We start from the raw sequence: 20,853 nt of genomic DNA, 5'->3' as shown, positions 1-20,853 counted from the left end.
ATTGGATTGTGGTAAAGTGAATGAGAAGGAGAACATCACAAGTGATCTGGTGCGGCATGTAGAAGAATGCACATATTGATATTTGAGATCCTTCTCTGAGAGTTCCCGGTATTAAGACAGTCTGATGACAAATCATGCTTAATAAACAGTCAGTTTTTTGTACAGCATATTAACAAAAGTGAAGGCAGTCTGTTAGTATAGAACTACATCAGGAAAATATGGAATTATAGCTGCTGCCTTATCTTCCAGCACCTGGGACAAAATATGACTTCCGGTGCTTATTAACATAAAAATAAGCAGCATCCTCATACTCTCCCAGATACAGTTTAATAACTGCAGTTGAAAGTTGACACATCATTCAAACCATATGGAGAACGATATGTTAATTTAATGGTACATTCAAACTCTTTAAAGTTGTTTCAGGATATATCTTCACTGCAGAATTAACTTGGGCTCTTATTTGGGTGTTGTCTCTAATTTGGCTCTCACCCACACATAAAAACCTCTGTCCGGAGTTTGGTGGTGATTTTAATCCAGGCTAGCCATTTTATCTGGGGCTATAGGCTAACGCCCAAGTGCTGCTTTCACTCAAACTAGTAACCTGCACACTTTGCGGTGGGGATGCAGGCTAAATCACTTGAATGTTGACAGTCCTCTGATGTATCCCACAATTCCCCCAATGAGTGCAGAAGGGCAGACAAATTATTCCATTGTTTACTGGGAATAAATTATACAATGGCTCACCTTATTGAAGCACTAAAAACCACTGGATCTATCCAGAAGTCCTAGCAACACACACAAGTGCAACTATTAATAGTAAGGACAGAGTAACTAGTGGCTGCTCACAACCCGGGTTAGGAAAACCCAATGCTCAGATTTGGGAGCTGATCACAAGTGCTTAAACTGAAAGCTGTTCACACACCTCACCACAAAATAAAAAGGTTCAGTGGCCAACAGCTGAGCCAGATGTTGTCATAGTTATGTAATACAAACTACAAATATTATTAGAAAAAAGCCCTGTCTTTCCATTCAGCATGATAATTAAATGAAGGAAAAATTATACTGAAATCTTTTCCATTGAAGAAAAGTGTTCTATTCAGCAATTCTGGGTTAGTATAGGGTATCTTTTGGACTATAACACACACTAGAGGAAAAATCAGACCTAAAGTTTCAAAATAAATATGATTTTCTTACTTGGATAATTTCTGCACCAGGCATAAAACCCCAACTCCTACCTTGCAGATACACATTTTTACTGTAAATTAAAATGTCAGTTACTCTCCTAGTGATAGTTTTGCCCTCATTTGGAAGAGCCTTATAAGTTAAGTACTTTCATTTTTATATACTGAAATATTGTATGAACATATTGTGAAGAACTCAAATGTTATATGTCTGTAAATATTTTCTATTGTAAGGGGGGTTGCAGTACTGCTACCCTTACTTCTGCATGGCTGCTGGCAGCGGCACTGCCTTTAGAGTTGAGTAGCTGGAGAGTGGCGGCTGCTGACCAGGAGCCCAGTTCTGGGGGCAGAGCCGCTGCCAGCAGAAGCAAGGATGGCATGGTATGGAATTGCCACCCTTACTTCTGTGCTACTGCTGGTGGGGCACCACCTTCAAAGCCAGGTGCCCGGCCACCAGCCGCTGGTCTCCAGCTGCCCAGATCTGAAGGCAGTGCAGAAGTAAGGGTGGCAATACCGCGGCCCCCCTAAAATAACCTTGTGACCCCCCCACCTCTACTCCCCCGCAAGGGTCCCCAATTTGAGAAATGCTGGTCTCCCCCGTGAAATCTGTATAGTATAGGGTAAGAGCACACAAAAGACCAGATTTCACAGGTCCGTGATGTATTTTTATTGGCCAAGAATTTGGTAGGGCCTTAGCTATGGGTGAATCTTACAACTGGGAACTCCAGCCATCTGCACTGAGGAATCGTCAACAAAACGACTCAAGACTCTTCGTGTTGTTCTGCTCTCTTCTCCAGGAAAATGAGCGATGCAAATGGATTCCTCCCATAAGCTGAGTTTGTAGCTCAGAACACATGGCAGGAGGGGGATAAAAACCTGAACCAAAGCAACTAGGTATCTCTATTCTGCTTGGACTCTCGGTGGGGAAGAGAGGTGGAGGACGGGGCCAAGGTTTTCCTAGGCAGAAGCAAGATATCCTCAGCTGCTAAGCCTGTGTTAACCCTAAAGGCCAAATAGAGCTTGCTGATTTATAGAAGCCTATATTACATTTTGAAACCCAAGACTACAGCCTCATCTACACTACTTGGTTAGATGTCCGAACTGTGGAAGCGTCTTCACTTAAATTTGGCTCCCACCAACATAAGTGCCTCTCGATGCTGATTTAGTAACACCATCTCCCTGAGCAGCTTAGAGTCACAGTTGACATAATTAAGTCGACGGAGTGTCTGTGTGGACACTAAGGTTGCCAGCCCTCCCAGATTGGCCATGACTCTCCCGGAATTGGAATCAATCTCCTGGTAGCTGCTGAAACCAATCTGGGAAATTTTAATAGGCCACTAAAAGTCCGGTTGGTGGCACAGTGGGGCTACAGCAGGCTCCCTACCTGTCCTGGCTCTGCGCAGCTCCTGGAAGCGACTGGCATATCCAGCTCCTAGGGGCAGGGGCAGCCTGGGGTCTCCATGCGCTGCCCCTGCCCTGTGTACCGACTTCGCAGCTCCCATTGGCCAGGAACCGCGGCCAATTAAAGCTGCATGGGTGGTGCCTGAAGGCAGGGGCAGTGCACAGAGCCATCTGGCCGTCCCTGAGCCTAGGAGCCTGACATGCCGATCGCTTCTGAGAGCCACCCGAGGTCAGAGTGGCCCTGCCAGAGCCTGCACCCCTTACACCCTCCCAGATCCCAACCCCCTGCCCCATTCTCCTCCCTCACCCGAACTCCCTCTCAGAGCCCGCACCCTCAGCCCCCTCCCGCACCCCAATCCCCGGCCCCAGTCCTGAGCTGCTGCGCACACCCAAACTCTCTCCCAGAGCCCACACCCCCTCCTACATCCCAACCCCCAGACCCAGGCTCAGCCCAGAGTCCCCTCCCTCACCCCAAACCCCTCAGCCCCACCCCTCAGACCAAAGGCCGCACTCCCACCCCCTGCCCCGGCCCTGTGAAAATGAGCGAGTGAGTGAGGGTGGGGGAGAGTGAGCAACAGAGGGAGGGGGGATGGAGGGGACAGGGGAAGGGACAGGGAAGGGCAGGGCAAGAATGTTTGGGTTTCTTCGATTAGACAGTTGGCAACCCTAGTGGACGCTGCATTGCTTACATCAACTGTTACTGGCCTCCAGGAGCAACCCCCCAATCCTCCACACTGACAATACAAATCGATACAAGCGCTCCTGGTGAGAACACACACCACTGACACAAGGAGCCAAATGTGCACACACACAAACACTTTAATAACTGTGGTGGCTGTATGCCAATGTAAGTTAGGTCAACATAATTTAGTAGAGTAGACACGGCCTAAGTCATTTGTTTGCTCTGTCTGCTTGCTTTAATCTTGTAATTAACTCTCTATTTCTTTTCCTATGTAATAAGTCTTCATATAGTTTACTATAGGATTGGCTACAAGCAGTGGCTTTGGTGTGAGACCTAAAGTGCAATTGACCTGGGGTGACTGGCCCTTTGGGATCAGAAGTAATCTGAATATTGGTGTGATTCTTGATGTAAGGGACCATCTATCACAGAGATAAGCTACACACCTGAGTACCCAAGGGGGCTGTCTTTGACTCTTTGTGAAGGCTGTTATAGTGCCTGAGGAATTTGCACTTGTGCAGTTGGTTGACGAAATCTAAGTTTAGAACTCACAACCAATTAGGGATTTGTACCCTTGTTTCTAACAGTCTGCCCTGAGGTGAGCTGTAGCTCACGAAAGCTTATGCTCAAATAAATTTGTTATACAAATCTCGCCACTGTATTTTCCACTGAATGCATCCGATGAAGTGAGCTGTACCACACAAAAGCTTATGCTCAAATAAATTTGTTAGTCTCTCGTTACAGTGTGTATGGTAACACCCATTGTTTCATGTTCTCTGTGTATATAAATCTCCCCACTGTATTTTCCACTGAATGCATCCGATGAAGTGAGCTGTAGCTCACGAAAGCTTATGCTCAAATAAATTTGTTAGTCTCTAAGGTGCCACAAGTACTCCTTTTCTTTTTGTGGATACAGACTAACACGTTTGCTACTCTTAAACCTGCCCTGAGGTTGTCGCTCATGCTCTTGCCTCACTGCTGAGAGCATTACTCCCCCAACCAAGCTTTTGGCTGCTTTTTGATTTATCATCTGCATACTAATCTACAGTTAGTGCAGAAGCATGACATCATCTTAATGATGATTCATAACTGTGCTCTGAACACATTTCAGACTGGTTCAAAAATTACTCAACACTAGATGGTAGACTTGCAGCTGTAAACATTTGGGTTTATAGCTCTCCTCTCTCATTTTCTAAACGATTCTGACCTTAGTTACTTCTTTTCCCTTCTTGACATTTCATGCCTACCTAAAGGCTATTAATTAACTTGATGATATAAAAATTAGTTTATTTTTGACTTTTGATAGAGTACAATGAAATAATCCTACTGTTCAGATATAGTAGTCAGAGTAAATGAATACGAGTTTCTATACAAAAATGTACTAATTGCATTTCCTGCTTCTGTATAAAAGGCAAATAATGTACCGGTGGTTTTTATGGTTCAGCAAAATTTACATAAACAATCTTTTATGTTTCCTTTAGAATCTCTTTATTTCCCACACACAGTTTTAGGATTAAGATTAATTTTAAAGAATTCATATACTTAAGGCATTACATGTCAGTAAATTTCACATATTGCCCAGAAATAGTTTGACTAATCTTAATGTTTATAGAGAATCTTGGATGTCTTAATATTTATTAATTTTGGAATTACATATTTTAAAATTAAAGTTTAATTAATAGCATAACATAATTTTAAAATGCACATTTCTTTTATAACCAAGCTTCAATCAACTTGTGTTCCAGAGGGAAAGTAGCCGGATGCAAACATAATCAGTCTTTCAAAAGCTATTCATGTAAAAATACATATTAACGAGCAGCCTCAAATTCAAGTAGATAGTTAATATGATCATACAACAGAGAGATTCGAAAACAGAGTGAAAGGGGTGAGAGTTGAGGTGTTTCAAACATTCTGTGGAGAAGGCCAAATTACATTTTTAATTATGAACTGTGGGCTTGGACTACAATGTTAGGCCCAATATACCACTTAGATAAGGGGTGGGCAAAATTTTTGGCCCGAGGGCCACATTGGGGTTACAAAACTATATAGCGGGCCAGGTAGGGAAGGCTGTGCCTCCCCAAACAGCCTGGCCCCCGTCCTCTATCCACCTCTACCACTTCCCACCCCCTGACTGCCTACCTCAGAACCCTCCACCCATCCAATCCCCCTGCTCCTTGTCTCCTGACCGCCCCATCCTGGGACCCCCCGCTCCATGACAGGCCCCCCCGGGACTCCCACCCCCTGTCCAACCCCCCTGCTCCCTGATTGCCCCGACCCCTATCCATACCCCCACCCTCTGACAGGCCCCCCGGGACTCCCACGCCTTTCCAACCCCCATTCCCCATCCCCTGACCACTCCCCCAGAACCTCCGCCCCATCCAACTGCCCCCTGACAGGCCCCCCGGGACTCCCACACCTATCCAACCATGCCCTGCTCCCTGCCCTCTGACTATCCCCCGGGACCTGCCGGCCCCGAACTAGGCCCCCTTACCATGCCACTCAGAGCAGCATGTTTGGAGCTGCGCCGCCCAGGCAGAGCCAGACACGCTGCCACGCAGCCCTGCAGGAGCGCGCGGCGGCATGGCTGTGGGGGAGGAGGGACAGCAGGGGAGGAGCTGGGGGCTAGCCTCCCCAGCCAGGAGCTCAAGGGCCAAGCAGGACGGTCCCGCGGGCTGCTGTAGTTTGCCCACCTCTGACGTAGATCAACAGTAGTTCTCCCACTGACATCAGAAGGAGAGTTGTACTAAGACAGAGGATAGAACATGGCCCTTATATAGCAACACAACTATTAGGATTCATCTACACTGCAAACTTTTAAAGTATGAACATGATTTTGAGCCACTGAGGGCATGTCCACATGGAGACTTAGCGCATGGCAAACCAGGGCATGACTCTACAAGGCTCTAGTTTGCTGCACAGTATGTCACAGCAGGGTCCTCACAGCGACTTAGCATGTAGCAAGCTAGTGCGCAATAGATTTACATTCATGTGCACTATGAATGTAATATGTATATACACTATGTCTCTGTATGGACAAGCCCTGAGTTAGATGACACGATGCTGAACATGTTTTTTTTACTGGTTAGCAAGTCAGTCAGCATTATGTCAGGAAACTCAATTATTCAAAACTGTATTCAAATACAAATGAGCCCTTAGATACGGTTACTGCTGCATTTAACATTGCTAAGTGGGAAAAACTGATTCCACAACCGCTATTTCTGCCCTTTGCTTATCTGGCCTTTTGTGCATGCAATTACTCACTTTGCATGCTTAATTTAGTAATTACATGCAGAAATAAGGCATCCATTTCATGTGTGCGACTTCACATCTAAATTATTTGAAGATCTGCTCCATATTAGATTTCAGACCTAACATCCTGTTTAGATGACTGAGGGGAGTTCAGACCTTTCATAACTGTTCCAGGCTAAGACAATGTTAAATCATTTCACATTCAGAAGGTTGACTTCACAACATAAACCTTCCACTCTGTTGGATCTGAACAAGTCAAGTAGGTCAGAAACATTTAAGATTCCTGATTTAAGAATATATTCTCTAAGGCCTGGTCTACACTAGGAAATTAGATTGGTATAACTACATTGCTCAAGGGTGTGAAAAATCTACACTCCTGAACAACCCAGTTAAACCAACCTAATCCCTAGTGTGGCAGTGATATGTAGACAAGTGAATTCTCCCATCAACCTAGCTACTGCCTCTCAGGGAGGTGGATTACTGGCGCTGACAGGAGAAGCCCTCCCGTTGGTGTGGTAGTGTCTTCACTGAAGCACTACAATGGTGCAGCTGCACCACTGCAGTGCTTTAAGTGTAGATAAGCCCTAAGACACTACTAGAAGGAACAATAGTAGTAAGGGAAATAGGCTTCATATAATGCCAAAAACTAGACTAGTTGACCCAAAATGTCTTTTCCACTCATACTATGTACAAATATGATTCTTTTAGTAATACCTTTAACATGTCTCACCTGCCAGATGGGACATGTGATCTTTCGTAAGAGATCAAACATGTCTCCTCTGATATATTCTTAGTATTAATTAGGCTAGGAAGTGCAAATTGTAGGATGCCTTAAACTCAACCAAGCTGACAACACTACATGGTAAGTAGAGATTTTTCTGTGACAGTTTAAGCGTTACCTGTAAAGGTTTTCTGCAAATTTTCACACCTGCATGGAATCATTCTTCTACCAGGTGGAACATGTGTCTGTGAGAAGACATAATGAGAGCTTCCCCTTTTTGCCTCTTTTCCAGATCAAAGTGATTTCCCAGATAAGTGTAAAGAAAAATATGAGAAAACCATCACAGGAGAAAACAGCTTGTAGGAGGTGGGGGGGGGGGGGGGGGAGGGCAACCTGACATAATCAAACTTTGCTAAGAAGAAAAGAGACCCAAAACACTGCTATTCTTGCTTGTTTCTTGTTTGATAGAAGGGTTGATTCTGACTAGGATAGGAATTTTTAGGAAAAAATTACTGTAATACTTATTCCACTATCTGATTATTTTTTATTCCTCACCACTTCATCAGATTTTACCTACTATCTTTGTGTCTCAAAGTAAATCAGCCAATACCTACTGGTCCACTGTGTAGTGCCTTAAACATCCATGGAACATACTCAGATATCTTCTGCAACATCACTAGCCATTACCTTTGTGAGTGTGCTGTGATGATCTTTTGGAATGGGGGAGGGAAAGGGATGTCTTTTTTCTTGGCTTCATATGCTCCAACTACTTCATAATTAATCCATCTGGAAATGGTGTCTTTAGAAGCCAACGTGCCTTTTATACTGTAAGTAAGCTAAACAAATAACTATCTGTTGAATCACTTGAAATGCAGTACAATGTGTACACACCATAAAACACTTTGGATGTTTAGTCACTGATGCCTACTATTTGTTTGACTTGGTTTCTATGATTGTTGATATCAGAGACAGAAGTGGTCACTACCTTCTTGGTTAAGTCAAACTCTGAATTCTTATTTCACACATATTCATGATCCACCTTGTCTTTGTGTAACTGAAGGATGCAATGTGCACACTAATGTAACCCAAAGTACACAGTTTCGACCTGACAAGCTTCAAGAGAAATAGGGCATAAACTACTCCCTGTGCTCCTTTATTTATTTTAAATGAGAGATCATTTTCCATTGTTCTCAGCCAACCAGCTAGAGGAACTGCAGTCTTATGGGACAGGAACTTGATGACGGTGACTCTGATGCCCCTTAGGTAAGCAGTGAAGTTATCTGAGAACTGTTTGGGCAGACTGTAAGTCTGGCATGTGTTAGAAGTGGGTGGTGAGAATCTTTGAAATCAGTTAACTCTCAGGATATGTCTTCACTGCAATATAAGTCCAGGCTTAGTAGGACTCAAGTCAGCTGACCTGTGTTAGAGAACCCTGGACTTGAGCATCCACATTGCATTTTAACCCTACGTTAAGATTTTCCTAATCCTTGCTTGAACTTAGGGCTCTAGTGTCCACACTGCAATGAGCAAACCCAAGCCAAAGTAATCTTATCCCAGAGACCCTAGTGCTCCTCCGCCAACCCTGAAATGTGGCCACTCTAGCCTAAGACGTGGTGCACTGTGGGAAAGCTTTACTGCCTGCCCTGTACCTTGCCAGGAAGCAGTTTGCTTTGCAAAAGGTTTGATCAGTTTGCTCTCCGTTGCAAATCCAGGAGGCTGTCTGATAATGTACTTGCAGATTGTTGATCAGAAGAGACTGGGTTAATGCTGACCTCAGCTGCTGCCATTTGCCAAGGGGAGGGGAATGGCTTCCGTTTTCATTAGAGTGGATTGAAGACTTTTGAGAGAGAGAGAGAATAAAGGAAGTTGTCCCAGGGAATTGTGGAATACTTCCAGGTGACTCCCGGGACCTCAGGCAAGCGGGGCTGCATCTCTACTGCAAAGCAATAGGGCTTGGATCCTGACTCTTGGATTAACGCAAGCTCAGACCCTCCAGTCCTGCAGGGCCCTGGGACCCTGGATTAGCGCAATTGCAGTGTAGATACAAGGGGAGTTAGGCTTGAGCCCAGGCTCAAGCACAGGCTCACACTGCAGTGTAGACATACCTTCAGTAACTGAACATGACACAATTCTGAGTCCTCAGGCTTAATGGGGTATCGCAGAAAAAGTCAGCCACAAGGGAGAACTGTTCTGGTGTCCAAAATGTAAATTAAGCACAAGGCTATTCTACTTAGTTCTTCTCCAGATTTAGGCCGGATCTACACTAAAAAGTTAGGTCAAGCCAGCTATGTTGCTCAGGACTATGCAAAATCCACACACCTGAGCAACACAGTGAAGATGACTTAACCTCTGGTGTAGACAGTGTGAAATCATACAAGAATTCTTGCATCAACCTTGCTTATGCCTCTTGGGGAAGTGGATTAACTACAGCAACAGAATAACCCCTCCTGTCGCTGTAGTGAGTGTCTACATGGAAGTGCTACAGTGACGCAGCTTCAGCACAGCAGCGGTTCTGCTGTTGCGTTTTAAGTGTGCATAAAGCCTTACTCACTGGAATCTTGTTGATCAGACCTGCCCTGAATCTCCTGTTAAACTGTGAAGCCTCAGACTGTAACAGGATGGGTTGGAAAGGTGGATATATTTAATAACAACAGAGCACAGGAAGTCAGAGTAGAGTACTTTGCTTCCTTTCAAGGGCTGCACTGGAAACTCAATGTCCATCCTGGAGGCTCAACTGTGATTTGTGCCACTGCTTTCCCCTAAAATGCACTTTCTGCTGGCAGCTTGGTTCTTTTTGTTACTTACGGCAGAAATATCAGAGATTAACTGATTTCTGATAAGATAATATCACTACCTGCTGTGCAGTCTTATCCAGTTGACAAGTTGCAACAGCTAGGCCACACACATCGAGGCCAGGAAATGTAGTGAACCTTCTGCCCAACCTTCTGCCCTTTCACAAAGAAAGGTGTAAGCATGTTAGAAATCCTAATTTACTGCATTAATGATCGCTACTAAGCCCAAGGAGTGAAGTTCAACAAGTACAAGGAAATTGTTTGCGGCTTCTGCAACTGATGGATGATGAAATCAGGAGGAAGCAGACTGCTGGATTGCATTAAGTCCTCTGAAGATATGTACTGTGACGGGGCAAGGCCAGATGGCTACAGAAAAGTAGTGGGAGACAGATATATTAGCTCCAGGCTAAACAAATCCCTGGTACCAGCTTAAGTGAAATGGAAGCTGCTCCAGGTCAATTAAGACACCTGGGGCCAATTAAGAACTTTCCAGAAGGCAGAGAGAATGCTAGGTTGATTGGGACACCTGAAGCCAATCAGGGGCTGGCTGAAACTAGTTAAAAGCCTCCCAGTCAGTCAGATGGGTGTGCATGTCAGGAGCTGTGGGAGGAAGTTGTGCTGTTGGAGAGGCCGAGTAGTACACACCATATCAGGCACAAGGAAGGAGGCCCTGAGGTAAGGGTGAAGTGGAGCTTGAGGAAGCGAGGGCTGCTGTGGGGGAAGTAGCCCAGGGAATTGTACATGTCATGTTTCTAAAAGGTCAGCTACCATAGCTGATACTATTAGGGTCCCTGGGCTGGAGCCCAGAGTAGAGGATGGGCCCGGGCTCCCCCCCACCTTTGCCCCCTGATTAATCACTGAGACTGGGACACAACAGAGACTATGCAAGGAAGGATAACTTCTCCTCACCTCCCTTGCTGGCTTATGATGAAAATGGCTCAGTAGACTGTGACTCTTGTCTCTAGAGAAAGAAGGGTTATGTGGAGGGTCACAGTGAGCCTCTGAGGCTAGCGAAATCTGCCAGGAAACGTGGGACCGACGGAGGCAAGGACAGAGCTTTGTCACAGTACATTACATATATTTATGGTATACTTCACCTGTTAGCAAATTTTAAAATAACTATTCTAAAATGTATTATATTGAAGCATTTAATCCTGCCCTTAACATATATAATTTGTTTTTAAATCACTTTGCTTCTTATACAGAAAAGGGATCAAAACTACAAGCTAAAAGACAATCAATTTATGATAGTTTCCCTGAAGTACAAAGAAACCACACTGCATTTTATAAGCTAGAGGCAGAAATACATCAGCCTGGTGATCTGCAGGCTCTGTATACTACAGAAATGATGCAAACCATCCCCCTGCTGGCAAGTGGCAGTGCATTACTCAAAGCTCTAGCAGAAAGGAAACAGCATATTCCATTATACCCTTCTAGTCAAAGAGATACAATAAGGAAAACAAGCTGTATGAGCAGGATAGGGGCTAGGATACATTGATAAAATCAGAGCAAAAAGCTGCAAAAGTAGGCTATTGTTTTAAACTTATACATTAATATATACTCTCATGTGGCAGTTAAATTTAAAAACTACTTTTTTCCACGAAAATTCTCTTTGGAAGAATCAGCAAATAGAAAATAATTTTATAGGTTTGCATCACACACTGATATCATTCCTAGTCAGTTTCTAGAATGAGAAAACAATTTTCTGTACTATATAGCATTTTAATATGTTGTGCAATATTTAAGGTTTCTGCTCACAACATGAGCTTTTTCAAAGGGGTTCGTCAAGGGAGCATATATTCTTATTAGAAGTTACTCCCAATGGATGTCCTGGGAAACTTGGAAAGCCCTCGTCTTAACTGTGAATTTATTTTTAAATCAGATGTCTTTTCCACACATGCAGAACAGAGCCTACAGCACCAGCTAGTGTTTCCCTGCCAAGGCTTAGGAGGAAAACTTGGCAGCTTTTCTGTGGAACATTTACATCTAAATAGGTATTCGTGCCACAAGAAGCTCGTGAAAGCATGGTCACAATGAGCTTTTTCAATTTACAAATGTCCTAAACCTATGAAAGACCTAAATCCACTCTAAACAAATTATTCAGAAGCAGGAAAATTACTTAGTCTGTAGCATTTTTAAAGCGTACAATGTAAGAAATTAATTTATAAAGAAAATATTTATATTCAAATATTTGTTCTCAAAGCTTTATATTGGATACTTATTTGAATAATTATACACTATGCACCTACTGTACAAAAAATAGCATTACTCATTGTCATGGATTAGCTTAGCACAGCAATAAGGAGTCATGGATTCCATATATTCCAGATAGCCAGGGCTGGGGGAAAGAGATCAAAATATGGAAGAAGTTCAGCTCAAGATGGGATGAGCAGAAATTTGACGTGGTGGGCAAGCCTGTTGTCTACGTCCTTTTGTCTGCTCCCACAACACAAGCAAATAGATATTCTAAGCAATAAGAGATAACAGTATAACAAGCATGTCGATAGGGAGCAGTCTGTGATGTGGAAATTTGAAAATGCCAAAAGCTGACTCAAGCAGATGAAACTGGCTGCCTCGAGCAGCAACTGATGAAGTTTCAGTATGTGAAGTAACAGAATAATCAGCAAGAGCTGATCATACTTATACATTAGGGGACTGATTCTGCAGCTCTTACTGACACAGGCAGTCCCATTAAAGTCAGTGTGACTACCCATATAAGTAAGGTTCCAGCAGAACAATATGCAGGCTTCCAGCCTTTTTGACTCAGCTTGAGAAACTGCTAGAGATCATAAGAACAGCAGTGAAGATGACCCAGTTATTCAGAAAACTGATTCTGTGGCTATGCTGATGCCACAAAAAGAACGTTTAATTCTTTGAAGACATTCAAAGAAGAATCTTAAGCAAAAAAGGGAAATATTTTAAACAGAGTCTTTAAAAAAAGAACAAAACACAAAAAGGAGAGTTACATTTAGGGAAGAAACCATTTCAGCAGTTGTCTCCAATTCTCTACATTGACCTTAAAGAAGACACCTGACTAGCAAAATGAGGCACATTTTTTTCTTACTCTTGTCTCTTGAGAAGAGGAGAGTTCATTGTAAGAAAGCAGAGGTACCAAAGGAGTACCAAAAGCTCTGCTCAGTCTGTGAGATACCTCACTATGTTCAAAGGATAAACCTGAAAATATCTATTATAGAATCATACTGGTCACACTATCATTACAATCACAATAGAACATAAGTCTCTGTTTTAAGCATATAACTTTCTGGAAAAAGACAGGTTTTGCCCTGATATGCGTTTTCATTTTATAACTTGAAGAAAATCTGTTCAGCTATTTTAATCACCCAAGCACAGGGAAAATGTTTTACAGTCACAGAAAATATTGCTGAGATACTTTTTGGCACTTGTAAACTAAAGAACAGTTTCATATTAAAAGTTCGAACTTGGGATCTATGTAGTCCTGAAAGAATTAGTGTTTTGCCAAGTTAAGAAGAAGCTGTTAAGAAATAAATCTATAAAATGAATAAAAACAGTACTCTGTATGCACATATCTATTTTCCTTAGTGCAATGGTTTAGCTAAATCAGTGTAGTTAGTCCAGTGCAATCCCCTGTATTGATATTCTAAGGGCAGAGAGAGGTGGTAGCTATGTAGCTCTCTTGTCAACATTGTGCTGTCTCCGTGGGGGGGGTTAAGGTTGGTATAATGACGTTGCTCAGGGGTGTGGATTTTTCACACCCCTGAGCCACGTAGTTATACCAAACTAAGTGTGTAGTGGTGACCTGGCCTAAGGCTACAATGTCAGCGTAGCTATGCCGGCATAAAGCTGTAGAGTAGATGCAGCCTACCTGACAAAAGGTGTTTTTCTGTTGGTGTATGAACACCATCCTCCTAAGCAAAGTTAGCTATGTCGACAGAAGCACATTTCCATTGACACAACTGGGTACACCAGGGAAAAGGTCAGGATAGCTATGTAGGTCAGGGTGTTGTTTTTTTCACATCTCAGACTGACACAGCTAAGTCAACCTAACTTTTAAGTGTAGACCAAGTCTTATTTTGATTTAAGAGTAGCTTATTTCGATTTAGCTTAAATCTGTTTTTAATTTTCTTAGCTCTGGCCTACACTACGAGTTTAGGTCGAATTTAGCAGCGTTAGATAGATTTCACCCTCCACCCGTCCACACAACAAAGCCATTTTTGTCGACTTAATGGGCTCTTAAAATCGATTTCTGTACTCCTCCCTGACGAGGGGATTAGTGCTGAAATTGACATCGCCAGGTCGCATTTGGGGTCGTGTGCACGCAATTTGACGGTATTGGCCTCCAGGAGCTATCCCAGAGTGCTCCATTGTGACCGCTCTGGACAGCACTCTCAACTCGGATGCACTGGCCAGGTAGACAGAAAAAGCCCCGCAAACTTTGGAATTTCATTTCCTGTTTGGCCAGCAGGGCACGCTGATCAGCACAGGTGACTGTGGAGATCTCATCAGCAGAGGTGACCATGGAGTCCCAGAATTGCAAAAGAGCTCCAGCATGGACCGAACGGGAGGTACTGGATCTGATTGTTATATAAGGAGATGAATCCGTGCTTTGAAAAAAATCTCCAAGGACATAAAGGACAGAGCCTATAACAGGGACCCACAACAGTGCCGTGTGAAACGTAAGGAGCTCAGGCAAGCCTACCAAAAAACCCAAGAGGCAAACGCCCTCTCGGGGTCAGAGCCCCAGACATGCCACTTCTATGAGGAGCTGCATGCAATTCTAGGGGGTGCCCCTACAACTACCCCACACCTGTACGTGGAATCCTGCATGGGAGTCTCACGCAACAGGGATGAGGATTTTGGGGACGAGGAAGATGATGAGGAGGGGGAGGTTGAAGATAGCGCACACCAGGCAAGCAGAGAAACCATTCTCCGTGACAGCCAGGAACTGTTTATCACCATGATCCAATACTCTCCCAACCCGGGCTCCCGGACCTGGAAGGCAGAGAAGGCACCTCTGGTGAGCATACCTTTTTAAATATAATACACGGTTTAAAAGCACGCGTGTTTAATGATTAATTTGCCCTGAAGACTGGGGATGCATTCGCGGCCAGTACAGCCACTGGAAAAGTCTGTTAACGTGTCTGGGGATGGGGCGGAAATCCTCCAGGGACATCTCAATGAAGCTCTCCTGGAAGTACTCCCAAAGCCTTTGCAAAAGGTTTCTGGGGAGGGCAGCCTTATTGCATCCTCCAAGGTAGGACACTTTACTATGCTAGGCCAGTAGCACGTAGTCTAGAATCATTGCATAAGAAAGCATGGCAGCGTGTGGTCCCAGTGTTTGCCAGCATTCAAGCAACATCCATTCTCTGTCTCTCTGTGTTATCCTCAGGAGAGTGATATCGTTCATGGTCACCTGGTTAAAATAGGGCAATTTTATTAAGGTGACATTCAGAGGTGGCCATTCCTACTGAGCTGTTCGCCTGTGGCTGAAAAGAAATCATCCCCGCTGTTAGCCATGTGGTGGTGGGGGGGTGTGATGCGATCATTCCAGAGAACTGGGTGGTGGGGGGGCTTAGTTGGGTTTGTGCTGCACGTTAACCCGAAAACATCAGCCCCTCCTTTTAAATGGCCAATGTGTCTTTTTCAATTTTACTCTCCTTTTTTTTCCCTCCCGCAGCTGCAAATGTTTCAACGCTGCCACTAGCATCTCCGTCCCAGAGGCTAGCGCAGATACGAAGGCGAAAAAAACGCACTCGTGATTAAATGTTCTCTGAGCTCATGCAGTCCTCCCGCACTGAAAGAGCCCAGCAGAATGCATGGAGGCAGACAATGGCAGAGTCCAGGAAAGCACAAAATGAACACGAGGACAGGAGGGACGCGCGAGAGGACAGAAGGCTGGAGCAATAGGAGAGGTGGCAGCAGCGTGATGAGGAGGAGGCAGGATGCAATGCTGAGGCTACGGGAAGATCAAACTGATATGCTCCGGTGTATGGCTGAGGTGCAGGAAAGGCACTGACCGCCACTGCAGCCCCTGTGTAACCAACTGCCCTCCTCCCCAAGTTCCATAGCCTCCTCACCCAGACACCCAAGAACGCGTGGGGGAAGAGGGGTGGGGGCTCCAGGCACCCAACCACTCCACCCCAGAGGACTGCCCAAGCAACAGAAGGCTGGCATTCAATAAGTTTTGAAGGGCAGTGTGGCCTTGTCCTTCCCTCCTCCCCCACCCAATCCGGTGCTTCCCTCCTACCCCACCCCTCCCAAGCTACCTTGACAGTTATCCCCCTATTTGTGTGACGAATTAATAAAGAATGCATGAATTTGAAACAACAATGACTTTATTGCCTATGCAAGCGGTGATCGAAGGGGGGAGGGGAGGGCGGTTGGCTTACAGGGAAGTAGAGTGAACCAAGGGGGTGGGTTTTCATCAAGGAGAAACAAACAGAACTGTCACACCGTAGCCTGGTCAGCCATGAAACTGGTTTTCAAAGTTTCTCTGATGCGCAGCGCACCCTGCTGTGCTCTTCTAATCACCCTGGTGTCTGGCTGCGCGTGATCAGAGGCCAGGCGATTTGCCTCAACTTCCCATCCTGCCATAAACGTCTCCCCCTTACTCTCACAAATATTGTGTAGCACACAGCAAGCAGTAATAACAATGGGAATATTGGTTTCGCTGAGGTCTAATCGAGTCAGTAAACTGCACCAGCGCGCCTTTAAACGTCCAAACACACATTCTACCACCATTCTGCACTTGCTCAGCCTATAGTTGAACAGTTCCTGACTACTGTCCAGGGTGACTGTGTATGGCTTCATGAGCCATGGCATTAAGGGGTAGGCTGGGTCCCCAAGGATAACTATAGGCATTTCAACATCCCCAACGGTTATTTTCTGGTCTGGAAAGTAAGTCCCTTGCGGCAGCTGTTCATACAGACCAGAGTTCCTGAAAATGTGAGCATCATGTATCTTTCCCGGCCATCCCACGTTGATGTTGGTGAAACATCTCTTGTGATCCACCAGTGCTTGCAGCACCATTGAAAAGTACCCCTTGCGGTTTATGTACTGGCTGCCTTGGTGCTCCGGTCCGAAGATAGATGGAATCCCGCAAATCCCTATCGCCCCACCACAGTTAGGGAATCCCATTGCAGCAAAGCCAACCACTATAACCTGCACATTTCCCAGAGTCACTTCCCTTGATATCAGCAGCTCAGTGATTGCATTGGTGACTTGGATCACAGTAGATTTGCCCACTCCAAATTGATTCCCGACTGACTGATAGCTGTGTGGTGTTACAAGCTTCCAGAGGGGTATTGCCACTTACTTGTGTACTGTGAGGGCTGCTCTCATCCTGGTATTCTTGCGCTTCAGGGCAGGGGAAAGCAAGTGACAAAGTTCCATGAAAGTGCCCTTACGCATGTGAAAGTTTCGCAGCCACTGAGAATCATCCTAGACCTGCAACACTATGCAGTCCCACCAGTCTATGCTTGTTTTCTGGGCCCAGAATCGGTGTTCCATGGCATTAGCCTGCCCCACTGCTACCAGGATGGCCAAATTGCCGAAGCCCATGCTTTGAAAGAAGTCTGTGTCCGTGTCCATGTCCTCATCACTCTCGTTACCGCGCTGCCGTCGCCTCCTCGCCTGCTTTTGCAGATTCTGGTTCTGCATATACTGCATGATAATGCGTGAGATGTTTACAAAGCTCATAACTGCCGCGGTGATCAGAGCGGGCTCCATGCTTGCCATGGTATGGCATCTGCAGGAGAGCAGAGTTGCAGGGGAAGCGGTGGTTGGATGACCAATTTTGCAGACCTACTGCACCGTCTGCTGCCAGGACACAACATCTGAGCGGGCTGCACACTTGCCGTGGTATGATGAGACAAGAGCAGCCAAGCAGAGTTGCAGCGGAAGTGGCAGATGATGACGGTCATATAGAGGACCTATGAGACAACCAGGAGAGCAGAGTGGCAGTGGAAGCAGTCATTCGATGAGGATGGTTTGCAGTCCTACTGCACCGTCTGCTGAAAGCAGTATGGCGCCCGCAAGAAAAAAGGCACAAAATGATTGTCTGACATTGCTTTCACGGAGGGAGGGGCGACTGACGACATGTACCCAAAACCACCCACGACAATGTTTTTGCCCCATCAGGCATTTGGAGCTCAACCCAGGATTCCAATGGGCGGTGGAGACTGCAGGAACTGTGGGATAGCTACCTACAGTGCAACGCTCCGAAAGTCGACACTAGCCTCGGTACTGTGGACGCACTCTGCCGACTTAATGCGCTTAGTGGGGACACATACAATTGCCTGTATAAAATCTCTTTCTAAAAAATCAACTTCTATAAATTTGACCTAATTTCGTAGTGTAGACATACCCTTAGTTAAATTGAAATAAGCCTAGGTTTAAACCAAAATAAGAGTGTCCACACAGCCTTTTGCACTGGCTTAACTGAAAAGGTTTAAAATCACACCTTAAGTTGAACTGGTGTAATGCTGCATGTAAACAAGCCCTTAGTGACCAAGGCAGGGGTGGGCAAACTTTTTGGCCCGAGGGCCACATCGGAGTTGCGAAACTGTATGGAGGGCCGGGTAGGGAAGGCTGTGCCTCCCCAAAACAGCCTGGCCCCCGCCCCTATCCACCCCCTCCCACTGCCCGCCCCCTGACTGCCCCCATCAAAACCCCCCACCCATCCAACCCCCCCTGCTCCTTGTCCCCTGACCGCCCCCTCCTGGGACCCCTGCCCCTAACCACCCCCTAGGATCCTACCCCTATCGTACCCTCCCTGCTCCCTGTCCCGACTGCCCTGACCCCTGTCCACACCCCTGCCCCCTGACAGCCCCCCCGGGACTCCCACGCCGATCCAATTGCCGCTGCTCCCCGTCCCCTGACCACCACCCCCAAAACCCTCAATCCATCCAACCCCCCCTGCTCCTTGTCCCCTGACCACCCCCTCCTAGGACCCCCCGCCCCAACTGCCCCCTGGGACCCCACCCCCTATCCAACACCCACTGCTCCCTGTCCCCTGACTGCCCCGACCCCTGTCCACACCCCCACCCCCTGACAGCCCCCCCGGGATTCCTATGTCTATCCAACCGCCCCCTGCTCCCTGTCCTGACTTCCCCCCAGGACCCCTTGCCCCTTATCCAACCCCTGCCACCCCGTTCCCAGCCCCCTTACCACGCTGCACAGAGCAGCAGGAGCTCGCAGCCCTGCCAGACCCAGCTACGCCGCCCGCACTGCCAGGCAGAAGCGGTGGGCCAGAGTACTGGGGGCGTGGGGACAGCGGGGGAGGGGCCGGGGTCTAGCCTCCTCAGCCGGGAGCTCAGGGGCCAGGCAGGACAGTCCTGTGGGTCAGATGTGGCCCACGGGCCGTAGTTTGCCCACCTCTGGAATAAGGCCTGGTCCAGTCACAGATTTTGTGCCAGTATAACTATGTTGACTAGGGATGTGATGTTTTAGCATTACAGTTATGTCAGTACGACTCCTAGCCCTGGTCCACACTAGGACTTTAGGTCGAATTTAGCAGCGTTAAATCGATGTAAACCTGCACCCGTCCACACGATGAAGCCCTTTATTTCGACTTAAAGGGCTCTTAAAATCGATTTCCTTACTCCACCCCTGACAAGTGGATTAGCGCTTAAATCGGCCTTGCTGGCTCGAATTTAGGGTACTGTGGACACAATTCGACGGTATTGGCCTCCGGGAGCTATCCCAGAGTGCTCCACTGTGACCGCTCTGGACAGCACTCTCAACTCAGATGCACTGGCCAGGTAGACCGGAAAAGAACCGCAAACTTTTGAATCTCATTTCCTGTTTGGCCAGCGTGGCAAGCTGCAGGTGACCATGCAGAGCTCATCAGCAGAGGTGACCATGATGGAGTCCCAGAATCGCAAAAGAGCTCCAGCATGGACCGAACGGGAGGTACTGATCGCTGTGTGGGGAGAGGAATCCGTGCTATCAGAACTCCGTTCCAGTTTTCGAAATGCCAAAACCTTTGTCAAAATCTCCCAGGGCATGAAGGACAGAGACCATAACAGGGACGCGAAGCAGTGCCGCGTGAAACTTAAGGAGCTGAGGCAAGCCTACCAGAAAACCAGAGAGGCTAACGGCCGCTCCGGGTCAGAGCCCCAAACATGCCGCTTCTATGATGAGCTGCATGCCATTTTAGGGGGTTCAGCCACGACTACCCCAGCCGTGTTGTTTGACTCCTTCAATGGAGATGGAGGCAACACGGAAGCAGGTTTTGGGGATGAAGAAGATGATGAGGAGGAGGAGGTTGTAGATAGCTCACAGCAAGCAAGCGGAGAAACCGGTTTTCCCGACAGCCAGGAACTGTTTCTCACCCTGGACCTGGAGCCAGTACCCCCTGAACCCACCCAAGGCTGCCTCCTGGACCCAGCAGGCGGAGAAGGGACCTCCGGTGAGTGTACCTTTTAAAATACTATACATGGTTTAAAAGCAAGCATGTGAAAGGATTACTTTGCCCTGGCATTCGCGGCTCTCCTGGATGTACTCCCAAAGCCTTTGCAAAAGGTTTCTGGGGAGGGCAGCCTTATTGCGTCCTTCATGGTAGGACATTTTACCACTCCAGGCCAGTAACACGTACTCGGGAATCATTGTACAACAAAGCATTGCAGTGTATGTTTGTTGGCGTTCAAACAACATCCGTTCTTTATCTCTCTGTGTTATCCTCAGGAGAGTGAGATATAATTCATGGTCACCTGGTTGAAATAGAGTGCTTTTCTTCAGGGGACACTCAGAGGAGCCCGTTCCTGCTGGGCTGTTTGCCTGTGGCTAAATAGAAATGTTCCCCGCTGTTAGCCACGGGGAGGGGGGAGGGTTGAGGGGGTAGCCACACGG

General features: G+C 46.4%; 1 protein-coding gene and 1 long non-coding RNA gene across 6 annotated transcripts in view; one reads left to right on the top strand and one right to left on the bottom strand.

Moving 5' to 3' along the window:
- Nucleotides 1–20,853, bottom strand: part of CAMSAP2 (calmodulin regulated spectrin associated protein family member 2) — a 176,793-nt gene that overhangs the window by 36,220 nt on the left and 119,720 nt on the right. The window lies entirely within an intron of this gene.
- Nucleotides 10,959–15,960, top strand: LOC141992303 (uncharacterized). The gene is made up of 3 exons (XR_012640570.1): nucleotides 10,959–11,109; nucleotides 14,465–15,019; nucleotides 15,680–15,960. It is a non-coding gene; the product is annotated as an uncharacterized LOC141992303 (long non-coding RNA).

Source organism: Natator depressus, chromosome 8 (genome assembly GCF_965152275.1).
Source record: "Natator depressus isolate rNatDep1 chromosome 8, rNatDep2.hap1, whole genome shotgun sequence".
In the NCBI taxonomy this organism is placed as follows: Eukaryota; Metazoa; Chordata; order Testudines; family Cheloniidae; genus Natator; species Natator depressus.
This window is presented reverse-complemented; position numbering and strand designations above follow the sequence as displayed.